The sequence below is a fragment of the Trachemys scripta genome, chromosome 1 (assembly GCF_013100865.1).
Source record: "Trachemys scripta elegans isolate TJP31775 chromosome 1, CAS_Tse_1.0, whole genome shotgun sequence".
NCBI lineage: Eukaryota > Metazoa > Chordata > Testudines > Emydidae > Trachemys > Trachemys scripta.
Genome location: NC_048298.1, coordinates 324,848,263 through 324,876,091, shown reverse-complemented (window position 1 = coordinate 324,876,091; position 27,829 = coordinate 324,848,263). Strand labels below are relative to the sequence as shown.

General features: G+C 40.6%; 1 protein-coding gene across 2 annotated transcripts in view; it reads right to left on the bottom strand.

The window, feature by feature from the left end:
• The window catches only part of DLG2 (discs large MAGUK scaffold protein 2), a 1,462,668-nt gene that overhangs the window by 1,375,428 nt on the left and 59,411 nt on the right, over window positions 1-27,829 (bottom strand). The window lies entirely within an intron of this gene.

The following is a 27,829-nucleotide window of genomic DNA, read 5'->3' as shown; positions in this document are numbered from 1 at the left end:
ACAATATCTCTCATTTATAACAGAGGTGTTGACAGATTAAACATTAAGCTTTAACCTTTTTATTTATGAGTATAATTTAGAGTACTCTGTAATCACGACTCTATAAAACCATATTCAAAAGTATTTGCTCAAGAAAATGGAAAACACAAATGTCACTTAATATTAGGTTTATGTATCCAAATACATTTCTGAAGATGAGGAATGCTGCTTTAATTTGAGCCTACATAGCTATTCATTGCCAGCAGTTCATGGACTAGACTTTCTCCACCTTCCATTAGCATCTGAAGAGACATACATGCTTATATAATTCAGGAATGGGAAAGTTCTTGCACCTGCCGAGTGACTCACTGAAACGTTCAGCATAATGAGAGGGTAAGTTACAGCTGTGGGGGAGATAGTACTGATTTTGTGAAGAATTTCCACACGGCACTCCTTCACACATCAACTGAACCATGTAAATGTCTGCTTCCAGACGTCTCTATGATTCTGATTCATGCAGAGGATGTGCCTCTTTCTCCAACTATGTCCAGATCTTTTCTCTACTGCTGATACTTCTGGGGCACAGTCCAGTAGGGATTTGAGGTATTATCCAGCAGGATGATCAACAATAATACAACTCTCTTTTGAAAGGGACATAAATGATTGGAAGCAAGTGACAGCAGCTTTTCTACGTCACACTCTTTAAAGCAGATGATGCTGGTGTATCCTGGTTATTAAAGAGCATTTAGGGTACAATTGAAGGTGTAACAAACTGGAGTGGTGGAGAGTAGTCACAAGGTGCTGGCTGCTGATGGAGCATGTAGTGAGAGAAATACAGGATCAGACGAAGAACCTGTCAAAGAATAAATATAGTAAATATATTTCAAAATTAAAATCGTATTCTCTTAACTTAATGAAAATCAGTTGCCATGTAATCAATGCATAATTAATACTCAATAGAAGAATGTGGTTAGAACAATTCATAGTATCTACTTACTAATGATAGATAAACTTCATAAAGTTCTGAGGAGCTCCTCCCGGTTGCTGAGTGCCCTTAATTCTTATTGGCTGCAATGGTAGTTAAGGGGGCTCAGCAACTAATAGGAGGTGTTCATCACCCGGCAGAATAGGGGCCTGGACGTATACATTTGAAGAGAACATGCTTTCTTGTGAGATTTCCTCTACATCTCCCTGCTGGCTGAGTTGGAAACACTATGGGATTCCGCCACCCTTACTTCCCAGGGAGACTCACTGTGGAGGCAGAATCTGAGAAAAGCTTTTCTCTTGATATGGCACTTGCACTTTGGGTCGAAATTAGGCAGTGCATGAGATTGAGAAATAATAAAATTAACTGAACTTTCTGGAACCTTCAGAAATCTTGGTCTGCTTGAGTTGCTTCAAAGGTTAGGTTAGAGATAGCTTCAGTTGCCCATCCCTCATAGCTCCCACTCCCTATAATCTAATACTTATGTGCAATAATAATAAATTAAAATAGGAAATCCTTGTAAGAGAAACACTGTTTCCTTTAAATATGCAATTCACTGATAATCATGATTCAGTGAAGAAAGATTTGGACATTTTATATCTCTTGTGAGAGACAGGCAACTCCTTCTATCTCCTTTGTAAATCTTCAACCACCCCATGGAAATGCAATTTATACACTGTTTTTTCTGTGCATTTTCTTCCACAGGTGGGACATTTAAATTAATATAAATTTGTTCACCTATTTGTGACAGAGCACATGGCCATACTGAACTGTTAATTCCATTGAAAGCACTTCCTGTTTAGATCATCCATTTCTTCCCCTTAAATAAAGAGTAAAATCTGCTTTGGTGCAGAATGCCCACTCCACCCCAAGCCCTATGCCCCACTTAAGCCTCAAATCATTCCCAAGCACGCAACCTGAGCAACTGGGCCACGTGCTGGAGAATTACTCCAGAGCTGGGAAGGAAAGAACCTACCCACATCCCTAGCAGACTGCAGGGCAGCAGCAGAGACATGGGGCCTGGAATAGTCTGTAAGCCACTTGCTGTCCTCTACATGACAGACAAAGGGAAGAGCCAGCATAACTTTTCTCTTTCTCTGCCCCAATCCTATGCTACCCTCAAATGTCAGTTATACACCAGCATGCCAGGGTCTCCAGGAGAGCTGAGTTCTGCCTTGCATAGAATGGGGTTTCTGAATACTACCCACCTTCATAAGATCATATAACAATACAAGAATGACCATACAGGGTCAGACCAATAGTCCATCTAGCCCAGTATCCTGTCTTCTGACAAAGGCCAATGCCAGGTGCTTCAGAGGGAATTAACAGAGCAGGTAATCATCAAGTGATCCATCCCCTGTTGTCCACTCCCAGCTTCTGGCAAATAGAGGCTCGGGACCCTCATGCAATGGAACAATACTACTTCTGCTCTATGCAGGCTGTCCCCATCTCCACAATACCCTAAGACACTGGAAATATCTCATTCCCCAAATTAATACCTTGTTTTTAAGTCTCTACATCAGGGGTGGGCAAACTACGGCCTAGGGGCTGATCCGGCCCTTCAGATGTTTTAATCCAGCCCTCGAGCTCCCACCGGCGAGTGGGGTTTAGGGCTCGTCCCACTCCAGCGCTCCAACCGGGGAGCGGGGTTGGGGGCTTGTCCCGCTCCAGCCAGGAAGCGGGGTTGGGGGCTTGCCCCGCTCTGCGCGTGCCACGGCTCCACACGGCTCTCGGAAGCAGTGGCATGTCCCCACTCCGTGTCATGGCTCTGCACACTGCCCCTGCCCCATGTGCTGCCCCCGCAGCTCCCACTGACCGGGAACCATGGCCAATAGGAGCTGCAGGTGCAGCACCTGCGGACAGGGCAGCGCACAGAGCCGCCTGGTCGCGCCTCCACATAGGAGTCAGAGTTGGGACATGTTGCTGCTTCCGGGGGCTGCTTGAGGTAAGTGCTCAAGGGAACCATCCCAGAGCCCACACCCCCAACTGGAGCCTGTCTCCCCCCCCATCCCCTGCATCCCAACCCTCTGCCCCAGTCCAGAGCCACTTCCCACATCCTGAACTCCTCATTTCTGGCCCCACCCCGGAGCCCGCTCGCCCAGCCAGAGACCTCACCCCCTCCTGTGCCCCAACCCCAATTTCATGAGCATTCATGGCCCACCATACAATTTCCATACCCAGATGTGGCCCTCAGGCCAAAAAGTTTGCCCACCCCTGCTCTCTATATATTTTTGTTAGGGTGAAATTCACCCCAGGGCAGCAGGCCTGCACAGAGACCTATGCACCACTCTCTCTCCTCTCCATGCTGTTGAACAGTATGCTTTGAACTGGCTGCCCTTGTGCAACCCAGATGCAGTTGCAATACCATGGTCTGAATGAGTGTAGTTTATAAAGCATTTTTTGACTCTTTCTGATGAAAAGCCCAATAAAAGCATATTATTAATCATCATTGACCACAGAACAGCTCAGCACAGTTATTGGAATAGGTTTCCATGCACTGCCCTGCTGATGTGACTCAATCTTAATTAGGAGGAAACAAGAAAAGTATGTAAATTAATTTCCATGCCTATTAGCAATTTGGTCTCTCAGGTTGCACTCCAATAAAAATGCCAATTAATGCTAGTTTTGATTCTGTGATGTGGGCACATGATCATTAAGAACTGGAGTGAGACCACCAATTCACTCTAAGTCAGCCACTGAAAAGCCATCACATGGTAATGACTTCGGTTTGTGGACTTGGAATCTTTAACAGAATGTTTAAAAGTATCTACAAAAGCCTTTCATAGCATCCTTAAATGTGCACCTCTTTTCTTCTCTCTTCTCATCTCAATAAAGAAACAAAGTTGGCAGACTTGTAAGCCCTAGTATTGCCAGTCCTTGTAAGTTTCTTAACAGCACGCCAAACTTTAGGAAAGCAAAATGGAAGTAATCCACATACCTAAAGCAGAAAGCACCAATACTCCCTAGAGGGGGAATCTACCCAGATGCTTCCATAATTCTGTGATGGTAAAAGCCTTGGTTCCATTGGGATGTCCTGCAGATATTTATGCATTTCAGCAAGCACAATGTGTCACTGGGTCTGCTAATAAGGCTGTATTACTTGCTACTCTAGTGAACCTTGGTCCCATTTTCAGAAGTCACTGGGGCGTCCTGCAGATGTGTATGCACTTCAGCAAGTACAATGTGTCAATAGGTCTGCTAATAACATGTATTTTAATCCATGAAGAGCTGGTTATGCTACTCCAGTGCAAGGGGACTGTTTAGATATGACAACTTCCACTTGAGCAGATGCAGAGCAAACCACCTGGGTTCAAGACTAGCCAAGATTTCCCAGGTGGTTTTTAAAATAGAAAGTGTGGGGGAAGAGTGCATCCATATGTGGTAGAAAGAACAAATGGAAAACATAAGAGGAAAGGATAAAGCAAATGATACTGTAGGAAGGAAATGAACAATAAATTTTTAAAGTGTCAATTACCAGGATCACGGGAAACAAACAGGAATAAAGAATTATGGCTTGGTTGGCAGTATAAAAATTGGTGGGATAAATCACATAGCTGGAATGTTGGTACTGAAGGCTACAATTAGGTTAGAAGGGACAAGGAAGAGGAATATAATGGAAGTGTATACAAGCAGTGAAATACTTAACAATTCAGTGCTATAGGTTGATTGAATAGAGGAATATTTATACTCAGCATCTACTTCAGCATCTACTATAAACCACCAGGTGAGGAGAGAGGTAAAGATAAAACATGCTCCATGATCGATAAGTGGAAGGTGACACCTGCTATCACTTGCTTGTTACATATGGCATCACTGGGACTGGATGACACACCTCAGGGGCTATAAATAAGTAGTAATAACTACTGCAAGAAAATGAAGAACCACTAGCTATCATCTCTGAAAATTCATGGAGGTTGCAGAAAACTGGAGAAAATATCCTACTAGTGCACAAGTGTAAAAAAGGAGAGGAGAACCAGGAAATAACCCATCAGTTTGTTTAATTCAAATACTGAGAAAAAACACAGACCAAACAATGAAAGAATCAGTGTGTAAAGCACTTAAAAGGCAAAGACATAGGACTAGACTGTGGAGCACTTACACCTGTTGGTGGACACTATCTTCTGATAAGAGGTAACATGGGTTCATGCCAGAGAAACCTAAGAGCCCCCCTGGGCACAACTAATTATCCTTCACACTTACCTACAGTGTGTGGGGGTCAGTTAAATGTCTTTTTATTTTTTACAGGTAGGTGAGATCTAACCACTTTGAGCAACTATTTCCTATGTTTGTAGTAATGGAAGAAAATATCTAAACAGCTTTTACTGCATATAACACTTGATCTTTTCCAAGAGCTTTACAAACATTAACTAGTTAATCCTCATAACACTCCTACTAAGTAAATGGGTAAGTATTATTATCCCACATTTTATAGATGAGGAAAAAGAAAAAGGAGTAATTTTGAAAAGTGGACTCTGTTTTATACTGCAGTGATGGACACCTTTATAAAACCCTAGAAAGGTAGTTTGCAATTTTGTGCCTGCAACTAATTGAAGGTAAAAATGAGAGATAATGTAGCCATCTGATTGTAGCTGCAAAACAAGTTCATGGCTATTTGCATCCACAATTCATTGCAGGATTCAAAATGTGGCTGTAATTAATTGTAGGCACAAAATCACATCTGCAAATTTACAGGACAGACTGAGATCCTTTTAAAGTTTAGCCCAGAGGTTAGGTGCCTTGCTCATGGCCACAGATTAAATGAATGGCAGAGCCAAGAGCAGAATTCACAAGTTTTTGGCACTTAGCCCTCTCTCTACTCAGTCCCTTAGACCATGCTGCCTTTCTATGCCAAAATTACAGACTGGATGAATGCAGGGGACTTAATCATTTTAGATTGATAGTTCCACATGGAAAACTAACAAAAATCTGAAAGATGCACTCCCAAGCAATACAAAACTAATTCACAAAGAATTATTAGCAGATCTAACACCAGATTAGGAAGCTATATAAAGGAGAAAATAAAAAATTATATAGCTAGTGCTTCTTGTTGGGAAGAGTTACCAGCTTTGATTTCACAGGGGTCACTATATTTTCATGAATGATCTGGATGCACATTGATCAGATTTGCAGAGGATACCACATTGCCACACCCTAGAAAACAGATCAAAAGAAACGAATGGACCATATTCTGCTCTCAGATGCATACCCATAATTCTCACTGACTTTGCTGGGGTTACTGGCTGCATATCTGTGGGCATAAGATGAACTTCACATGGTTCACAATTTAATGTAATTAAGTGTAAAATAATAGACTTAGGAAAACATAATGCCAAGCCAAAGGTCAAAATAAGGGTATTATTATTTATTTATTGTCTTACTGTAGCACCTAGGATCCCCAGTCATGAATCAGGACCCCGGTGTGCTAGGCACTGTACAAAACAAACAGAAAGTCCCAGCTGTTTAAGAAGTAGTAATGAAGAAAAGAATGCATACAGAGTGCTGTATAGGCCTCTCTTGTGAGACATGGGAAGTGACAATTTAGGACATCTCATCATAAAAAATAACCATCAATCAATTAGATAAAAGCAAAGACCAGCAACAAAAATAATCCAATGATCATATCTCACAGAGTAAAGTACTACTCAGGACTTGTCTACATTAAATACCTGTGTGGACATTGTTATTTAGAATTAAAGTGGCCTTAATTTGGTTTCATTTAATTGTTTCCTTCTGGAGATTGAGTAACCTCTGATCCCACTGAAATTTAGAATAAAAGTGACATGAAATGAATGAAAAAACAACAGTATAATCTACCTGGAGAGGACATCATTAGAGGTATTTAAAGACCCATTTATGCCTCACAGAAAATCTTTCAGATTTCTAGCACCATTTTAAGCAGTCTTTATTCCTTAAGCATCCATCTGTTCCTGCCATCTTCTCCCTACCTGAAGTGATGGGGTCTGATTCTCAATTGCCTAGCATCTTGTATAGCCATTCACATCTGTGCAATGTGAGTGTGAAACACCATTAAATCAGAATTCCATGCCCTTTCCACTAACATGTCGAGATTCATGGTATGCTCTATCTGCTCTGGCAATGTACAGCAGCCATAAAGCAGTCTGAACTTGCTGATTAAACTGGTTTTACAGCAGCTTTGCATTGCCAGTGTGCAAAGGCAGCCAGAGCATACCTGTGAATCTGGCCTGTTTTATACAGGTGTAAATGACTACACAAGGCACAAGGCAATGTCTCATTTAGAGACTCAATCTCTAAATGAGATAATGCAGTGCTATGTATGATCCCTCACCAAAGGCTCTTAAGCAAAGTAAGCAGTCATGTGATTAGAAGGAAGGTCCTCTAATGGATCAGTAACTGGCTAAAAGACAGAAAAGAAAGGTAGGAATAAATGGTCAGCTTTCAGAATGGAGAAAGGTAAATAGCTGGGTCCCCCAAGGATCTATACTGGGACCAGTGCTGTCCAACATATTCATAAATGATCTGGAAAAAGGGTTAAACAGTGAGGTGGCAAAATTTGCAGATGATACAAAATTACTCAAGATAGTTAAGTCCAAAGCAGACAGTGAAGAGTTACAAAGGGATCTCACAAAACTGGGTGACTGGACAACAAAATGGCAAATGTTATTCAATGTTGAGAAATGCAAAGTAATGCCCATTGGAAAACATAATCCCAACTATACATACAAAATTATGGGATCTAAATTAGCTGTTAAAACTCAAGAAAGAGATCTTGGAGTCATTGTGGATAGTTCTCTGAAAACATCTGCAGAATGTGTGGCAGCAGTCAAAAAAGCTAACAGAATGTTAGGTACCATTAGAAAAGACATAATAATAAGAGATAATAAGACAGAATATATCATAATGCCTCTGTAAAATCCATGGTATGCCCACACGTTGAAGACTGTATGCAGTTCTGGTCACCCCATCTCAAAAAAGATACATTAGAATTGGAAAAGGCTGGGAGAAGGGCAACAAAAACGATTGGGGTTATGGAACAGCTTCCATACAAGGAGATTAAAAAGATTGGGACGTTTCAGCTTGGAAAAGAAACTACTAAGAGGGAATATGATAGAGGCCTATGAAATCTTAACTGGTGTGGAAAAAGTGATTAAGGAAGTGTTATTTACTCCTTCACATAACTCAAGAACCAGGGGTCACCCAATTAAATTAATAGGCAGCAGGTTTAAAACAAACAAAAGGAAGTATTTCTTCACACAATGCACAGTCAACCTGTGGAGATGTTGTGCAGGCCAAAACTATAACAGGGTTCAAAAAAAGAACTAGATAAGTTCATGGAGGATAGATCCATCAATGGCTATTCGCCTAGACGGTCAGGCATGCAACTGCATTCTCTGAGTGCTGGAGCAGACAACAGGGGATGGATTACTTGATTACCTGTTCTGTTCATTCCCTGTGAAGCATCTGGCATTGGCCACTGTTGGAAGAAAGGATACTAGGTAGATGGACCATTGGTCTGATCTATTATGGTCGTTCTTATGTTATTATGCTCCAGGCTTGCTGAAGTTTCCAGGAAAGGTCTCTCCAGACTCCAGATACTGGTGAATCAGGCTGTCAAAGTCCAAGCTGCTGAGAGGATGGAGTGTGACCAGATTGGGAGAACACTGGACTCCATGGCTTATGAAAAGGAAGCCTGAATTGCGGTTTGAAGTAAAAAGAACAGGAGTACTTGTGGCACCTTAGAGACTAACAAATTTATTAGAGCATAAGCTTTCGTGGACTACAGCCCACTTCTTCGGATGCATACAGCCCACTTCTTCGGATGCATACAGAGTGGAATAAATATTGAAGAGCTTCAATATTTATTCCACTCTGTATGCATCCGAAGAAGTGGGCTGTAGTCCACGAAAGCTTATGCTCTAATAAATTTGTTAGTCTCTAAGGTGCCACAAGTACTCCTGTTCTTTTTGCGGATACAGACTAACATGGCTGCTGGTTTGAAGTAAGTTTATCCAGGGCTTGAAGATGATCAGTACCTTAGTTCCTACATCGCTTTTAATTGTAAATAATAAATTACACATTTGTTAATTCAATCTGAAATAGAGCAGTGGTGAATGGGGATTTCTGCAGCAGCCTTCAAAGACCACCTACCTTACCTCTCAGGGGCCCCCACTCCTGGGGACATGGTTCTTGCAACAAGGTAACAAAGGGAGGGGTTCTCAGAGGAAAAATTTCCAAGTGGAAATTTTGGTGGTGGCAGCAGGTATCCAAGACTGGGACATAGGAAACATGGGGTGAGGACAGTGACTCTGAATGTTTTCAGTTGCTTTCAGGGAAACTACACAGTAAATCAGTTCATCCCACATGAGCTACAAGTCACAATTTTTAGCTCTGGGTTTTAAGGTTTTAAATGAGTAATCTGCACTTCTCACAGTCTTGTCACATGTACAGGTGCCATTCCATTTGTTTGCAATTCAGCTGGTTGCAAACGTACAATCTGGCACAGTGATGTGGGGGTGTACGCAAGCAGAATGTTTTACTGCAGGATATTTGAACAGTGGGGGAGTCACCGCTTAGCTGTTTGTACAGCTCCAACTTATAAAATGCAAAGAGATAAATTTAGAATTGTAACTAAAACATTGGTGGGATTACCTAACAAATTGAATGAGAGAGAAAGCAAGAGAAAGAGAGAGAGCACACAAATCAAAATTCAGCAACAGTAGCAGCAAAAAGAAAAATAGCAGCTGTTTTGAAAAGAGCTCTGCATCTCTCTGTGGGGCATGCATGTGTGGGTGGAATTTCTAGAATCAGAAACTGTTGTAAGCAATTAACTGTAAAACATTCGCAGGTTTCCCTTGTCAGTTCTGAAGTATTCGGAGCATTCAGGGCCCCCATCCCAAAGGAAAAAAGAAAGCTAGCAATAGCCTTATGCTGCATGGTGTTGAACACATGCACATCATAGAATTGGGCCCCAAATGTCTGGATGCACTGGACCAAATGCTGCTCTTGGTTAGAATAGTGCAAAGCAGAATAATTCAACTAAAGTCAGTGTGCTTTTGCTCTGTATTTGTAAATTCATAAAATCAGAACAGAATTTGTCTCATTATTTCAAATTGTGACCAAAGAATTTAAAAAGTGACATAAGTAAATCTGCTTGTATCTGAAATAAACAGCCAGAGATCGAGCCTGTTAAATTCCCCTATATAAGTTATGCACAAAAGGAAACAGAAGAAAGAAAAGGGTGTGTGAGGAAGGGAAGAAACTGGGATACATACAACCCACCCTAGAGATATTTCTTGGTTCACCAGCAACACCAAGTAATTCCTATAGAATTCTCATCACTCATAATGTCCATAACCTCACACAGCACATTTAACTATGATCCACATCATAAGAAATGTACATGTTAAAAACAGATTGATTCCTTTTAAGGAATATGTTTTTAACAAGAAATATGAATTTTCAGAAATAAAAATGTCTGACTTTGTTTCTGCTTAGCACAGCATGAAGGAAAGTGACTCTCTGGGAGCTGGTTATGTCTCCCTGATCTTACAGCAGATCTGAGACACTCTGAGCCTTCTGGTGTAGTTTAGAGCAGGCTGGAGGTTGTGCTAATGTATGCAAGCTAACTACAGTTCCCAGGGGACCATATGCCTACTGAGCACCCTGAGCACCACACCCTCTTCACACTCCCGACACACTCCCTGGAATGAGGGTTGCCATGGACTTCACTGGGGCCAGGATTGCACCCTCAGTAATTTATCCCAAATAAGGGTAAAATACCCAAATACCAGAAATCTATGAAAATGGTTTTTAAAATGGCCCTTAATGCTTAGATGTACTCTGCATTTTCAAAGAGCTGTACAGTTATTTAACTAGTTGATCCTCACATTCCTATCACATAAGCAAGTATTGTTATCTCCATTTTGCAGATAATGAAACTGCAACACATAAGCTTAAACGATGTGAAGGTCAGTGGCACAGCCAAATATGATGTGCGATGACAGGTTTAACCAAAGCCTTACGAATATTCTGCACCCACCCCATTCTGTAAGGTATAAACATATGTGATGATGGATAGTATAGTGCAATTTTCATTTTCATGAGCTGTGAGGCCTGAATGCACAAAAGGAGTTAGGTGCCTAAGTCCCTGTTTTAGATGCATGAGTCCTGGTTTCAGCACCACTGTGATGCACAAAACCACCCGCCTAATCCTGTAGGTGCCTCAACTCACTTGGCACCTAAATTTTTATAGTTAAAAGTTCCCTTGGTGCCCATGTTTCTGCCTCTGGGTACGTGCACTGCTGCCTCACCCTGGGCATCCAGGGGCCTATCTCCCCGCTACGTCCAGAGCAATTCCCAAACTGGGGAAGATAGACAGTCAACTGCCTAAGTCGCATGTGTCCTCTGAGCACACCTACCAGATTGGGCCCCACAGGCAAGTTCACATAAAACAGCTCAGGGGAAGAGCGGGAGGACAAGGAGGACTTCCCTGATACCTTTTTGCCCACATCCCAGCTGAGTAACCTAACCATTGAGCTAGATGGTAGATCTCTGTTCAAATCCTTTTTCCCCCTCAGGTGGAAGGGGGACTTGAACCAGAGGTCTTCCACATCCATGTGATACCCTAACCACTAGGCTACAAGTTGAGGAATGTCCTCCTCCTCCTCACAGGCACCAAACTCCAAAGGGGGATTCTTGGCTGTGAACCACAAGCAGATGGACTTTGGTGCCTTCCTTTGTGAAAGGAACAGGGTTTAGTACACACCCCTCTCGTGGGCATTTCCGATTGGCTAGGTAAGATGCAAACTTTTGTGAATCCCATTCTGTGGCACCTGTCTCTTCCCACTGATTGTATAGAAGCTTAGACACCTAACTCGGACTTTTTAAATCATGGTGATTTTCTAGGGGCCTAACAATTAGGTGCTGTGATGCTGAGCGTGACAACGCCTTAATCCTTTTGTGCATCCAGGCCTGCATGACTGTTCCACCTACTCATGAACTATATTATGACTAAGTGATAACAATCCCTTCCACATCTTCACCTGAGCTTTGTGAGAAAACAATCTTTTATTTATTCTTACAATAGTGAGTAACTCTTTTTACACTGGAAAAATCCATTTTTGTTTCCCACAAAACACGCTTTTCCCTACCTCAAGAGACAAAGATGATAGTGACAGAAATTGTGATAATTGTAAAGTTGCACTTTGTAAGTGGACACGTGTAAACTAGTGTAACTTACACAATGAGAGTCAATTTCAGCCCTCGTACAAGCAAGTGCAATTCCTCTAACTTCACCAGATTTGTGCTCACTTACACCCAGGTCGCATTTGAAGGGGTAGATGGATGGGGTTGTAGCAGAACAAACAAGAAGAAGCTGTCAAATAGAAGGCACCCTGTTTGTCATACACCTTCTTACACCCTTATATGCGTTTCCTGCTAAAACCTCCATGATGTATAAATTACACTCATGCCAGCTCACCAGTGTGTAACGTCACTACCACTGTAGTGTACCATCACTTCTGAATTTGGCATATGAACCCCAGATCTGCTTTAATTGGATTACCTCCAAAACGTTTCAGAGTATTTGTGAAAGGGTGTGCCTACACCGCACTGGTTCAGCAGAGGTGAACCACACTCTGGGGGTGGACGAAGCCATGTCCCCTTGCCCCTACTGGCCATGCTCAAGCTGGAAGGAAAGTATAAAAGGGAGTAGCTGAGCTCAGTCTGGGCTGGCCACTGACGAGAGCAAATGAGAGCAGGGAAACTGCTGGAGCTCCAGGACACAGAAGTCAGCTGGACTGAGACTCCAACAGACCCCCAACCAACCGCTGCTGCTGACAGAGGAGAGACAGCTGAGGCCACAAGACTACCAGCCTTAGAAGGATTGCCCAGGGATTGGATGAAGCACTGGAACGGGTTACCTAGGGAGATGGTGGAATCTCCATCCTTAAAGGTTTTGAAGGCCCAGCTTGACAAAGCCCTGGCTGGGCTGATTTAGTTGGTGTTGGTCCTGCTTTGAGCAGGGAGTTGGACTAGATGACCTCCTGAGGTCTCTTCCAACCCTAATCTTCTATGATTCTATTATTCCGATGGGGAGGTGAAGGGAAGCTTCAAGAAGGGTCATGAGGCAAGGATGTGGCACTAGAAGAGCAGCCAGCCATGAAGAGGGAGGGGGCAGAGGCTGCCTTCCTCACACCACCCTGGCCATGGGGCAAGGTGAGGAGGCATGGGATATGGGGCAGATGGACAGAGTGGGGCACATGGGACTGCTGGGGAGCTAACACAGACAGGGCTTCTGAAGGGTTAGTGGGGGGTTGACAGACTGCCGCAGGGGCAGAGGAGCTAGTGGAGTGACAATATTGAGCCAGGGCTGAATGGGATAGAGGTGCAGGGCCACATGTAAACAGGAGCAGTTATGCCTGGCTGAGTGAGGGTGCAGGGCCATATAGGGACAGGGTGGAGTGGGGGTGCAGAGCCATATGGGGATAGGAGCAGATGTGCCTGACTGAATGGGAGGGGCTAGGGGTCAGCCAGGGTCTGCATGCTCCCCAACTCCCTAACAATCCTTCCACCCCGGAAAAAAACAAACTTGTTCCAAACTTCTCCCACCCACACTCAACAACCCTCCAGGGTCACACCGAGGCTCTTTCCGAGCAATTACTTCCCTTTCCCTAAGCTTTTCCGTTTCCCCTGACTCCTCCAAGCCTTTGCGCTGCTTCTGAGGGGTGCAGGAAATACGTTTCTGTATTGTAGTTAAAATGAATTATTACTCAAAGTTCTGTATTAATATGCCGAGTAAGGAATCTGTTTGTCAAAAAAACATTTCCTGAATCTTTTTTGGTTGTCTGTATTGTTACAGACACACTTGCTGACAAGTAGTTTGAAAATAAATTATCAAAATTGAAACTGCTGTGATTATATTGTGTTATTTTGAAAAATAAAATCTGTGGAATTTTGCAGAATTTTACAATATTGTGTGCAGAATTTTTAATGTTTTGGCGCAGAATTGCTCCAGGAGTAATCAACACACATGCTCCATTCTTAAAATGAACTGCTCACACCAAACTTTCTCCAATGGAAATCACCCCACCTCCAAAAAAAATAGGAAATGAAAAGAAGCAAAAAAATTCTACACTGAAATTTTGTGTTGATTCTTTCTGTCTTCTGTCTTGTTTTCCATCCTCCACTGCAATCTCCACACCATTCTCTTCTTTTCTTTCTTGTTTTTTCTCCCTTTTATTATTTTCTCTCCTTCTCCCCGTTGTTCACTCGATTTCTTTCTGTTAATCTTCCCCAGGCCCTCTCCTCCATCTTTTTGTCCTGCTCTTTCCTCCCATTTCTGTCCCTGATTTCCCAGTCTCTCCCTCACCAAGCTACCTCTAGCTCTTTAACATTTTCTTCCAACCCACAGTTCTCCTGATCTCTCTCTCTCTCTCTCTTCCAGTCCCCATAATTTCTCCCTCCCATCAACCACTTCCGAACCCATCTGTTTCCTGGTTCTCACCACCATAGTCTACCCTTCTGCCCATTGCTGCCTTTGCTTGTATAGGCTACTGGGCTCACCAGCAGGTCCATCTTCCCACTGCATGTGGACTTGACCCTGCTCTTGCACTGGCTAGAACCTAGCACAAGGGCAGGGGCACTCCCTCAAGATTACAGAAAGACCATTAATAGTGGTATGTGAATGTATGGTGTGCTGTCAAAAGAGTGTGTCCACATGGTGTGCCTACCTGTAACAGCCCAATTTGAACACTAGTCTAACTGGAATATTCTCAAAGTGAAGAGTGCACCTACATAGACTTATGGCACTAGCAACATTTTGCACCGCTCTACCAAAGCCCCCAGGAAATAAGTTTTTCTGAGCAGAGAAACTAGAAATAAGCATTAGAATAAATCATAATACTATTCAGAATAATACAGAAAAAATGTATGAACCAAATAGGATCCTGTGGATTCAAGCTGCAAGAAAGCTACAAGGACAAAAATAACCTAATCTCCTAAACTTTTTCATTCAACACTCCAGAGGATGTCACAGGATTTGTATTAGAAAAGATTGAAGAGAAGATGCCTTTAAATACCAGCAACTGAATCTGATTAAGAGCCTGCATCCATGTATCTTCAGAGACTCAGATCTTACCACCTTGAAAATGAGATTAAATAACTTGAAGATCTATCTTGTTGACTCTTCTATCTACTGGAAGGAAAGTTGGAAGAGGTAATGCAGTATCTGTGTTTTACCAAACAAATGGAAAAGGCACAGTTGTTCATGCCTCCGCCTCTTTGTTTCTTCAAGAAAGCAATAAGACATTATGTTTCCTACTGGACTCAAATAAATCCATCAGAGGTTCGCTGGTCACACGTTGGAATTATAAAATGGAATACACTTTGGGTCCAGCTTCCAGCATAGCTGATATTGACTGATACAGTGAGTGTTCAGGTTCATCTTCATTCACCTATAAGTAGCTGTGACCGCTGTAATCATGCATTTCACCTAGATTAAAATAGGGAGCACTTTCTGATGAGTGTTATGTCTCATGACCCATTATTTTCTGATGTACAGGACAGGCCACTTGCTATGCTTTTGAAATTGGATTTCTCTCCCCACTCAATTGGCATTCTAGAGAAATAATTTTCCTTTTCTATCTTTTCTTTTCAATCCTTTAGTAATCCCGCATATGAATGTGATCAAACTTGCCTTCAAGATTAGTGGAAATGTGGTGGAATCACAGAATTACTGTTTTCTCAAGAATTGGGGGGGAAATGAAGTGTTTTGCTCTTCTTAATGAGAAAATTGTCTTGGCAATCTAAACTGATGCAGGTTTGCCTTGTTAAACCTGGATCCAGAAAGATGGAAGCAAACAAACAATAGCACCAAGAGATGTCTGAGCTTTCCTCATACAACTGAATAAAATGTTAACTTATAAGCTTAATTATCAGGTGCAGTGAGACTCTGCATTCAACAGAGACAGAATCTAGCTGGCCAAGAACAATTTTGACTTTGTCTCATCAAATGTAGAATTCTCATTTAAATGTTTGTGGCACAAGATCATAATGGGAAAGCAAATCTAACACCCTTTTGGATTACTAGAGTTCAGCTGATCCCTCATTTTTCACTGCTGACAACCCCATGCCTTCCCAGATCTCAAAACATGATTTATTTCCAACCCACCCTACTCCTGACATTCTGTTACTGCCCATCTGGATGCCCAAACCTGATCTAATTTCTGATCTTCTGTTGTCAATCAGCCTCAGTGGAGATTGGGAGATTTTAGACCCAAGATAGAAAGAAGATGAGTGATGATGATGCTCAGTGTACATTAGACTGAAAGAACAGAAAAAGTGCTGAAGAAGTTTCCAGTTTGGGAACTGAATCAAGCCCATTAAGACAAACATTACACCTATTTTTGCATTTAGCATGATTTTTTTACATAACTCTAACAGTTATAACTAGTTCATTAAAATAAGAAGTGCACTTAAAGTTCCTATCATCACATATTCTTTCTGTGTAAACTTAGAAACAACAAATAATTTTTAAATAATACCTTTTTTCTGGTTGATCTTAATGTAATGCTACATGAAAGAACTGGCCTGTCATTTTCCCCCTCAAAAGCCAGATGTTCCTACTAATCTGAATGGTCTATGACCTTGGGTTCCTCTCTCCTCATCATTATTTTCACAAAACTGAAAAAATAAAGAAGGAAAAAGTATTAACATTTCCCACTTGCGAATGATAAATATCTATTGGCAATCTGAATATATTTGTCCTTGAATTCATATATCCCTTTCATATTCCTCTTATAGCTAGCCTTCTCTACATTTGCCAAATATATAACAATTTATAAAGGCAAAACACATTATGATTAATGTAATGATTGTAAAATATACTAACATTGTTTAATATTAAAATGTTGTAAGATTTAATTTAAAAATGCACTTACCAAAATTTGGCCGTGGGTGGAAGGACTGCCCTGGGGGTTTAATGTGGATCGAACAGACCCGAATGCCCAAGCCAGTGAAGACTGGGAGTTGATTTCTCTGTGAAGATATCTTTGGAATGAAGAGATTTCTTTTGTATTTTTATCATCATCTTGCAAGAAGCCACTGATGTAATTATCAACACAATTTCCCTTTTAAAATATTATACTGTTAATATAGGAGTGAATTTTAGATTTGTTTTATTTTGTTTTCAGTCGTGTGCTTTTTGGGCTTACTTAAATCCTGATCTAAGCAGCTTTCAGATGGGAATGTCAACATCAGGAATGAAAAGAGGAACAATATAGCTTCTTACTCAACTAGATGTTTTCTGTTTTGCTTATTCTTATTCATCCCTTACGGCCCAATCTCGTAAATTGAGTAGGACCACCTAAGCACTCACAGGAACAAATCCCTTATAACGATGGATGGTTAAAAATGGTATTTCATGTCTGTGTCTGAAAGTCTTAATTAAGCACACACTAACTCATTCCCAATGTCATTTCACAGCTCTGTATTGATGAAATTTGTTATGTGCAGTGAGTTGCATGAACTTGAACTGTGGGAGGGAGAAAATCTGAGAGAGAAAGCACTTTAGTACAATAAGTACAATATGCATAAAAGACCCCTAGCCAGACATGCCTGCATGCGGCCCAACAGATCTTTATTTAGTTATTCATTTGCTAATTGTATCAATAGATATTTCAAAATATAAGCTAAAGATTCAGAATCATCTTGTATTACAGAGGTGATAGTTATGATGTCATAATTAGGGTGCATTTTTAATGCAAACCAAAGTGGGGTTTTTGTTCCACTGATTTTATAACATTCAGCTTCCTCTTGTTCCTGCCTCTCATTTGTCCCATCCAACCAGGCAGCCACACTCACCCAATCCTGCCACACTCACCCATTTTCCCACTCTCACAGACAGGCACCCACAAAGACACAGGCACCTACACTCAATACATTTCTGTTCTATTCAGTAACAATTTATTGGCAGAAAAATGTATACAGGTGTTGTTGCCAAACTGTAATTGAAAACCAAGATACTTGGTTTCAGAAGTACATGGAGTCTGACCGGGATGGAGCAGGATTGCCTTTGCAATCTTCCATTTATCCAATAAGAGTGTGTATATTCTCAATGAGATCCAAGCACTGCATCAACAAGAGTCTGTAGAGTTATATCTAATTTGTAGCTCCATTTCTCAACAGTACTTCTCACTTTACAAAGTGTGGAATCTACAGTTAAACTCTATGGGACAAACTTGACATATTATATTAATATTCAGAATTTCCTGTAATTTATACTTATATTTTAGCTTAATCTTATTTTGCCAAAATGTAGCCAAATACCATCTTGCCCCCTTTACTTGTACCTCTCCCCGCAGCCTCTGTCTGTGGTCTGTCTGTCCACACATTGTGAGTTCCTTGGTGCCAGGGCCTTGGAACGAAATTTTCAAAGGCACCAAAGGGTTAGTTCGGAGACTTAGTCCCATTTTCAGAAGTGATTCAGGAATTTAGCGACCTAAGGCTCATGGAAAATCATTGGTACTTAGGCTCCTATGTCATCATGCACTTTTGGAAATGTATACCTTTTTGTTTGTCCAAAAATACATAGCGCATCATTGACGCAACCACAAACATATATTCAATAAGAATAATTAATAGATAAAGAAAACTTTATCTTTCATACTGATTTCTAAAGTTCCTGAAACAAGTGTAAGTCAGACTTTTCTGCAGTTTGAGTATTTTTATATGTGTATTTTGAAACTGTAGTGCAGTGGCCCTAAATTGTAGTCCTCTGACCTAAAGAAAAGGAGTTTGGAAATGTAAATTCCAGAATCCAGCTAGCATAGAAAATATGTGATGTACATTTGCCAGTTCAGTTAGTAAAATATACTTGAAAGCAGGTTGTCCTCTTTTCTTCTAAACAGGAAGCTATTCATAGGCTATTATCTAGCTCAGCGGTATCCAGTGTCTCAAATGTCCAAAATCCCTGGGTAAGGATAAAGGGGGTAAAAAACAAAGGTGATGAGGCTTTTTTAAACAACAAAATCATCCAAAACAGGACTTTGTGGTGATGGGGAACTTCAACAGTACAGACAAACTGTTGGAAAAATAATATAGCATGGCACAGATTATCCAACCAGTTTCATGGACTGCATTGGAGTCAACTTTTTATTGCACAAGGTGGAGAAAGCAACTAGGGAACGGTCTGTTCTAGATTTGATTTGACAAATAGGGAGGAACTGGCTGAGAACTTAAAGGTGAAAGGCAGCTTGGGTGAAAGTGATCATGAAACGAGAGTTCACGATTCTAAGGAATGGTACGAGGGCAAACACAGCAGAGTGAAGACAATGGACTTCAAGAAGGCAGACTTTACCAAACTCAGAGAATTGGTAGGCTAAGTTGTGGGGTCGCGTAGCAACCTATTAAGCGCCGCATAGGCACTCAGGGCTGCGGCGGGGAGAGACGCTTGCCGCAGCCAGGGGAGAGGCGCCCCTCCTCTGGCCCCCACACAGCCCTAGCCCAATCTGCCACAGCCAGGGGGAGATGCGCCTCTCCCAGCCAGCCCCAGCCCAGCCCTGGACCTGCCATGGCCAAGGGGAGAAGCGCTCCTCCCCCGGCCCCAACCCAGCCCCGGCCCGGACCTGCTGTGGCCAGGGGAGAGGTGCCCATTCCCCCCAGCCCAGCTACTGCTGCAGGGAGAGAGAGTTGGGGGAAGTCCTCCCTCCCTGCTGTAGCCCAGGGCAGCCTGCACTCCAAACCCCTCATCCCCAGCCCCACCCCAGAGCCTGCACCCCCAGCTGGAGTCCTCACCCCACCCCAAACCCCAACCCTCTGCTCCACCCCTAAGCCCCCTCCCACACTCTGAACCCCTCAGCCCCACTCCCACCACATGAAATTTGTTATGTGCACATATATGGAGATGATGTATTATACAACACCTCCATATTGGTGCACATAATAAAATTCATTTCGCACATGCATGGGAAAAATTAGAGGGAACATTGTTGGTAGGTAAGACCCCACAGGAAGCATGTCTAAAAAGTTCAAGAGAGTTAGCAGTTTTTTAAAGAGACATTATTAACGTTACAAGAGTAATCTATCCCAATGTGTACAAAAGATAGGAAGTATGGTAAAAGACCACCCTGGCTTAACCAGGAGATCTTCAACTACTTGAAACTAAAAAAAGAGTCATACAAAAGAATGGCACAAAATGGGATTAAACAAGCTAGGAACATAAAGGGTAACAAAAAAAAATCTTAAAAATACATTAGAAGCAAGAGAAAGACCAAGGACAAGGTGGGCCCATTATTCAACGAAGAGGGAAAGATAATAACAGAAAATGCAGCAACGGGTGAAGTGTTAAATGCCTTTTTTGTTTCAGTTTTCACCAAAAATTTAGCAGTGATTGGATGACTAACTTTGTGAACATCAGTGTAAATGGGGTAGGATCTGAGGCTCAAATCAAAAAAGAACAAGTTAAGCATTACTTAGGCAAGTTAGATGTCTTCAAGTCAGCAGGGCCTGATGAAATACATCCTAGATACTTAAGGGAACTAGCTGAAGAGATCTCTGAGCCATTAGCTATTGTCTTTGAGAACTTGTGGAGGATGGGAGAGATCCCAGAGGACTGGGAAAGGGCAAATATAGTACCTATCTATAAAATGAGGACAACCCAGGGAATTACAGATCAGTCAGATTAACTTCGGCATCCAGAAAGATACTGGAGCAAATAATCAAACAATCAATTTATAAGCACCTAGAAGAAAATAAAGTGATAAGTAACTGCCAACAGGGATTTGTCAAGAATAAATCATGTCAAAACAATCTAATATCCTTCTTTGACTGGAATACAAAGCCTTGTGGATGGGGGGAAGAAGTAGATGTGATATATCTCAACTTTATTAAGGCTTCTGATGCTGTCTCACATGACCTTCTCATAAACAAACTACAGAAATATAGTCTACACGAACCTACTATAAGATGGGTGCACAGCTAGTTGGAAAACCTATTCAGAGAATAATTATCAATAGTTCACAATCAAGCTGCAAGGCATATCAAGTGGGGTCCCACAGAGATCTGTCCTGGGTCCAGTTCTATTCAATATCTTCATAAATAATTTGTATAACGGCATTGAGAGTACATTTATAAAGTTTGCGGATGATATCAAGCTGGGAGGGGAAGCAAATGCTTTGGAGGACAGAATTAGAATTCAAAATGATCTTGACAAACTGGAGAAATGGTCTGAAATACATAGAATGAAATTCAATGAGAACAAATGCAAAGTTCTACACTTAGGAAGGAATAATCAATTACACAAATACAAAATGGAAAATGACTGCCTAGGAAGAACTGCAGAAAAGAATCTTGGGATTATAGTAGATAACAAACTAAATATGAGTCAACAATGTAATACTGATGCAAATAAAACCAAACATTGCATGTATTAGCAGGAATGTTGTAAGCATGACATGAGAAGCAATTCTTCTATTCTACCAAGCACAGATAAGGCCTCAAGTGGAGTATTGTGTCCAGTTCTGGGCACCGCACTTCGGGAAGAACGTGGGAAAACTAGAGAAAGTCCAGAGGAGAGAAACAAAAACGACTAAAAGTTTAGAAAACATAATCTATGAAGAAAGGTTGAAAATATTAGATATTGTTTAGTCTGGAGAAGAGAAGACTGAGGGGGACATGATAAGAGTCTTCAAGTATGCAAAAGGTTGTTATAAAGAGGAGTGTTATAAATTATTCTCCTTAACTGCTAAGGACAGGACAAGAATTAATGAGCTTAAATTGCAGCAATGGAGATATAGGTTAGAAATTCAGAAAAATTTCCTGACTATAAGGGTAGTTAAGCAATGGAACAAATTACCTAGGGACGTCGTAGAATCTCCATCATTAGAGGTTTTTAAGAACAGATTAGACAAACACCTGTCAGGGATGGTCTAGATAATACTTAGTTCCGCCTCAGTGCAGGGAACTAGACTAGATGACCTATTGAAGTCCCTTCTAGTACTACATTTCTGTGGTTATATGATTCTATATTTTCCAAATGAAAATTCAAAGGGAAACCAAAAAAAAAAGGCTCTGAAGAAACTTGTTTCCTTTGGTGGTTAAATCACAATATAAAACTACAATACACAATTTAACACAGGCCATAGAACTTCTCCCCACCCCCCCCACACATACATTTTTTAGAGCATATCTATTAGAAAAACATTCTATCTTGATTTTAAAATTGACAGTGACGGAGAATCTACCACAATCCTTGGTAAATTTTTCCAATGGTTAATTACCCTCACTGTTAAAAAATTGCACCGTATTTCCAGTCTGAATTTGTCTAGCTTCAACTTCCAGCCATCGGATTGTGTTAAACCTTTCTCTGCTAGACTGAAGAGACCACTATAATCAAGCCATCCTTAATCTTCTCTTCGTTAAAATAAATGGATTGAGCTCCTTGAGTCTCTCACTATAAGGCATGTTTTCTAATCCTTTAATCATTCTCATAGCTCTTCTCTGAACCCTCTCCAATTTATCAACATCCTTCTTCAGCTGTGGACAGCAGAAGTGGGCACAGTATTCCAGCACTGATCACTCCGGTACCAAATACAGACATCAAATAATCTCTAGACTCCTCCTCACAATTCCCCTGTTTATGCATCCAAGGACAGCATTGGTCCTTTTGGCCTCAGCATCACACTGGGAGCTCATGTTCAAATGATTATCCATCCCAACCCCCAAATCTTTTTCAAGTCACTGCTTCCTAAGACAGACTCCTCCACCATGTAAGTATGGCCTGCATTCTTTGTTCCAAAATGTATACATTTACATTTAGCTGCATTAAAATGCATATTGTTTGCATGCTCCCAGTTTACCAAGTGATCCATATTGCTCTGTGTCAGTGACCTGTCTTCATTATTTACATCCCTTCCCAATTTTAAGGTCGTATGTAAACTTTATGAGTAATGATTTTATGTTTTCTTCCAAGTCATTGGTAAAAATGTTAAAGTGTGTAGGGCCAAGAACTGATCCCTGCAGGACTAGAAATGCACTGGATAATGATGATTCCCCACTTAGAAGCACATTTTGAGACCCATCAGTTAGCCAACTTCTACTCCATTTTTAATGTGTGCCATGTTAAGTTTATACTGTTCTAGTTTTTTTTATCAAAATGTCATGTGGTACCAAGTCAAATGCCTTATGTCAACACTATTACATTTATCAACCAAATTTGTAATCTTATTAAAAAAAATATCAAGTTTGATAGGATCTATTTTTCATAAACATGTTGATGGCCTTAATTATATTACCCTTTAATTCCTTATTAATAGATCCCATATCAGATACTCCATTATCTTGACCAAGATCCAGGTCAGGCTGGCAGGTCTATAATTATCCAGGTCATCCCACTACACTTTTTAAATATTGGCAAAACAATAGCTTTCCTCCTGTCTTCTTGCTCCCGGATATTGAAAATAAACATTAATGGTCCAGTGAGCTCCTCAGACAGCTATTTTAAAATTCTTGGATGCAAGTTATTCAGACCCTCTGATTTTAAAATGTCTAACTTTTGTAGATGCTGTTAACATCCTTCTGAGATGCTAGTGGACTGAAAAGAGAGTTATCATATGATATGACTACATCATCTGATTTCCCCAAATACAGAACAGAAATATGTACTGCACATTCCTGCCTTTTCTGCATTATTACCATAATTTCCATCTACTAATGGACCAACACCATTGTCAGGATTCTTTTATTTCCTACCATAATTTAAAAACTCCTTATTATCCTTAACTCTGCTGACCACAGAGTTTGTCTTGTGTCCCTTTGCTTCCCCTATCAGTTTTCTACAATTCCTAGTTTCTGATATATATTCATTCCTCACACCTTTTGCAGAGTTTCTCTGGTAAATCAGGAATTGTGCAAGAATTTCAGCCATAATGAAGGCCTACAGGAAAAGAGACAAGGTGAAAGCTGTCAGCAGCAGAACTAGTTGTAGGCTCAGGTGTAGAGCATCACATCAAAGGGGTCATACATCTCCTCACAGAACTAAATAAAACTCTAGCAGACATCCATCTGCAAAAAGAGTTACCTGCTGCTGAAGTGCAGAGATTTAAAAAATAAAGGGACAGAGAAACAAATGGTAAAAAACAGAAAGGCAGAGAAAAGGCAGGAAAGTAGAGAAAAAGTGAGTGAACTGCAAAGAGAATAAGAGACAGAAATAAAGATAGAGGAGTAGAAAACACAAGCAGCAAAAGATCTGAATTGGCTACTGCAAGCACCACTACAACCAATGCAAAGAATTGTGGGATGCATTTTGGAATCATGGTGGGGGTATATTACATATTTGAATGTGGTGGCTATGGTGCTGACGCAATTACAGCTGACCCTGTTCAAGACAAATGTTTTAAATACGCAGCTACTGGTATAACAGCCACAACTAGACTCCTTTTTACTTTGCCACTATATGCATATCTACATATTGGACTATGGAGAGCTGGAAATGTACAAAACTAATACAAAAAATCAAGGCTTGAAAGTGAAATTCATGTTACCTAATGTAACACCTGGATCCTTCAAATGGTCAAATAACTATAAGACTGTTTCAGGTCCAATTTTTAAGGTAACAATTCCACAATTTAAAATATGCTCCTGGGAAGCAAATGGAAAATGCCGTGTGTGTACTAAATGTTGTAAGACTACCAAAATTTTTGTAGAAGTTTTTAATAAGACATTTCTTTTTCCTAAATTAAGATACTGTAAAGCTCAGCTTTTCACTACTATACACGTTATTTAGCCAAACACACTGGAAGCTTCATTAGAGAAAAAAGATAAATTGGCAATTACATTATGTATGCTCTTGTATTATAATGGCCAACATCAGTAAAAAGAAAATGGTCGTGCAAATCCCAAGAGAAGCAGTTGTTCCTTCCAGATGTTCTGAATATTTTCCTTATAATGATGAAAACGAGAAATACTTTACAACAATTCTGCATATCCCAATGGAAGCTCAGTAGAATAATTCAGAGAGATTCATACCTTCTGTGTGATCAGACTTTTATTGTCTTAGATATTGATACAAATGCTGGACACTTGTTACTTTGGCCAATTTTTCCCAGAGCTGACCGCAAAAGTGAACATGGGCAAGAAAACATATATGTGCATGTCCTAATTACAGCAGTGTTTGCAATTTAGAATAGTGCCATCTGACATTGTAATACACCAACAATCACTGAGAGACTGAAGACCAGGTCCTACACTAAACCTACTGTTCTTATGTGACCTTAAGATTCAAATGCCATGACAACCATGCCCATTTGTCACAAAAGGAAGATGTTCACCAAAGTTTTTTTCAGTGCAAATCCTTCCTTGCTACAGTATTTTACAAGCTAAATAGAAAACTGCCTCTCACAACTGTGCTGTTAAAGATCTCATATGGCAGCTAGCTAACTTGCTGCTAGCACTAAGGTATTCCGCCTTCTCCAGAGGAGAGTTGTGCTGATAGTTTGTTCTTTTAATACCTGAATGAAACAAAATCCTTGCACCCCAAATCATACCTTCAACTGTCTAACAAGCTTGTATCATTGTTTGAAAAAACAATACTATTATAATTTCAGAACCATGCTATCACTGTAGACATATATTTTGCCTGATATACAGTAACTCACTTTTTGTCTTAACCTAATTAAGCATCTGTTACTTGAAAAACCTACTATTTTCTTTGACACAGAACAGCTGCACCATCGTTATGAGTGTTGAGAAGGGAAGCAAATACATTTATATTTGCTGTAGCTGTCTTGACAAGGAGAGAGGCTGTTGTTGAGATCTCTGAATGGCAAGAATTGATGGCGCTGCTACATCAGACTTATCGTCTTCTCTGCAATTTGCCTAGTTTTATTCACAATACCCTGCTATTGACTAGTAAACAAATGAAATGATTATTTCTTATCTTTTAGGTTAAAATTATAGCTGTTGCATATAATCCAGAAGAATATTTTGATGTATGTTTTTCCATTCAGAGTTTCTCTGGCTCTGTTTTATATAACTAGATTTGACTGAAAGTGTGCAATGTATTGCATCAGAACAAAATATTTTTTCAAATGTGAAGGAACGTCTTATAAGGAGAAGTATTTATATATTATATGTACTGTACAAAAGGAGAAATATAGAGATATACTTAATAGGACAAATTCTCTACCAGAGTACATCAGTACAATTCAATTGAAATAATTTGAATTGTACCAGTAAATAGAAGGAGAATTTGGCCCATTCTTCTATAGCATATTTACAAAATGGAACAAAATAAAATGAGCAATCTTTTCTACTTCATTCATACTGAAGACAAAGTAGAATGCTTTTTTATATGCCACTCCATTCATCTAACAGAAATATAACTTTAGTTAAATAGTGCCACCTGGTGACACAAATCTGCCATGTTGTGAATCTACACCTAATCCAGGGAAGAGAAAAAAAATTATATGGTATATAAATCCAGCCCTAGAAAGTCACATCCTAAAAACTGCACCAGCAGAAATAATTACTATACAATAAAACGGGACAAATTCCCACTTTTGTCAAAAAAGTTGTGTGTGGTGCAGAAGGGGAAAGCAGAGATGCAGCCCCCGCAGAGGGGGAGGTAGAGCTGAGGGAGGGAGGAGGCAGCGTTACAGCATGGGGGGGGGGGGGGGGGGGTTCCAGCGACAGGCAACAACCTTACCTGGGAGGCGCCTCGGGTGAGCAGATTCTTTGGGGAATATGGTCACCCTAGAAATGTTACAACCACATATAACAATAAACGTTGGTAGGAAATGGTGCAAAAGGGAGACAGAAAGACTAAGTAAGGCCAAACATAAAGGCCTACTGATATAACTCAAGGTGGAATGTCACCCTTACTTTTGCACTGCTGCTGGCAATGGTTCTACCTTCAGAGCTGGGCAGCCGGAGAGTGTTCACGTTGTTTGCACGTGGAAGGATTATTTTTTTAATCCCGCTCCCATCCCACCCTGAAATACCCATTCTATTTTTATCCCGCAATACCCACTCTATTTTTATCCTGCTCCCACTATTATGGCAGTGGGTCCTGCAGGACCCATGGGATCCCAGTTTCTTTGCGCTCCCCAGAGAACCTCTTGCATTCCCCCAAGGGGGTACACACCCTTAGATTGTGCAACAATGATCGAAGAGACTATAAAACAAGGAGTTTCCTTATAAAAACTCTCTACAGCTAAAGGGACAAGGAACAAGGATTATGGCTAAAATGAAAGTCTTACTTAATACTTTATATTTCAAGCTCTTTAACTGTTTTTCTTTCTTTTCTGTATCTTTGATAAAAAGTTTAAAATATATTTAATTATGTGTTTTCCATGGCATTAAGCAGGCTGAGGTCTTTGTATATTAACCCTATACCTTGTTTTAAAATGTTTAATGTTGAACAGTGAAAGGGTCATGTTAACACCTTTAACTCTTTGGGCCCATATATTCCATCAAAATTACTACAATCACACCATTCTGAGATATTAGATTTTGAATAGAATGTATTTAATATTAGAGAATAGGAGGGAAAGAGCAAAAGGGGGGAAATGACAATTACACTTCTCTGAATACTGGGAGTGAAGGAGAAGAGTTTTGTCTTACTTGAAAACTGTTTGCTACAGTGGTTCCTCTGTAGCAGTTAGAGGCTATAGCATTGTAGTGTAGGACTTTGGGGACAGCATTCCTGCCAGCAGGAGTAAATAGACAAAGCTGAGGATTTGGGGCTTTATGTTTTGTTGCCTTCCCCTTAGTTTGGTTAATCTACATCACTAATAACTTAAAACTGAAATCAATTTTGAACCTTTAAGCTACTATACAAAACTATACATGGACCTTTCCTCATGTTAGCTGAATATGGTCATAAAAATCAGG